This window comes from Aptenodytes forsteri, unplaced genomic scaffold (assembly GCF_000699145.1).
Source record: "Aptenodytes forsteri isolate BGI_AS27 unplaced genomic scaffold, ASM69914v1 Scaffold27, whole genome shotgun sequence".
NCBI lineage: Eukaryota > Metazoa > Chordata > Aves > Sphenisciformes > Spheniscidae > Aptenodytes > Aptenodytes forsteri.
In genome coordinates, this window is record NW_008794407.1 from 2,796,948 (window position 1) to 2,798,501 (window position 1,554).

The window sequence follows — 1,554 nt, forward strand, 5'->3', positions numbered from 1 at the left end:
TAATGTCATCTGTCCCTGCCTTCCCTTTAATCCTGACCCATAAGCTCTCGGTTGGCTCCTCATCCATCCCCAGGCAGAGCTCCATGCACTCCACCTGGTCATTGACATAGAGGATGACACCCCCTCCTCATCTCCCCTGCCTGTCCTTCCTAAAGAGCCTGTATCCCTCCATCCCAACACTCCAATCATAGGAGCCATCCCACCATGTCTCCGTGATGCCAATAAGGTCGTAGCCCTGCAGGCATGCGCAAGTCTCTAACTCCTCTTGTTTATTCCCCATGCTACGTGCGTTTGCATAGAGGCATTTAAGTTGGGCCCCCGATGAAGCTGTCTTACCAGCTGGAGTTCCTTTGTGCTGCTCTTCAGGCACTCTCCTGCTGACCTGTGTTCCTTCTCCAGGCTCTGGGTAATCGATCTCTTGCAAGTCAGTGACAGAGGATAGGTGAAACAGAGAAGACTAAAAGGATATTACAAGGTCAGAGAAGCATTTGGGAAGGAGTCAGTCAGAGGGGGAAAGTCAGGAGAAGATTGCAGTCGGTGTGCAAGGCCAGAATAATGTTTTTCAGAGCTCCACTTTGAATGACTATGGAGACAAGGCACAAGCTGAGAGTCTGGACTAGACAGAATGGCTTGCAAGCTAGTGATGTTATGCAAAAAGAAAGTACAGGGGTTTTGCCTGCATGTGAAGGCACAGTGAAAGTCATGCACTGCTATTCTTTTCACTTTCACTCCAGCTCTCCCACATTGATATTTACTTCCTCCTGCAGACCTAACCTTGCCCTCAAGGATCTCTTTCTTCTCGTCCCTGAGATATGCTTTAGTCAACAGGCAAGATTTTCCTAAAGTGGCCAAAGAACCCATTTAAAAGGAACGTGATGCATACTGCATGTCTTCCAGAGAGGCCCTGTGCTTCTGGAGAGGCTTCATATACAGCCTTGCCCTTCAAAGCATCTTGTAAGAAACAAAGATGTACCAGCTCACCTGGTATCTGAAACCAATGGGTGTCTTACTCTGTTACCGTGTAGATTTTCTCCACTGTTTTATCACTATGCAGATACAGGCGGGTGTGTAGTATTTTAGTACTTGCCTGAAACAACAGTTGTCCTGTTAACCCAGAGAGATCATTTTATGAGCAACTTCTCCAGCTGCGTTACATGCTGCCAGGCCTGGACTGACCGTGCGGGCGAGGAGAGCTGCCCACCTTTAGCTCACCAGGGCTGCCTGCGGTGGGCTGCAGGTGGGCTGCCTCTCCCTGTCCACCAGCTGCTCCTCCCTCCACCTGGGGCATATCTGCACCAGTCTCCTGCTGAAGAGACTTGGATTGGAGGATAATAAATCACCTGGGGAGGCTGTGGAACTGCCTTGGGGGAGCTTAAGGATGGGGAGAAGAACTATTTGTCAGGAATTACGTGGATATGGTTGCATCTCCCTTAGGGCAGGAGAATGGGAAGCCCTAAAAGACTCTGAAAGTCGAAGTCTTTCAAGTTTTCTATGGTTCTGCCATAGCCAGAGATTGTCCCAGTGAAAACTGTTTTCCTTCACCTGAATAAGTAA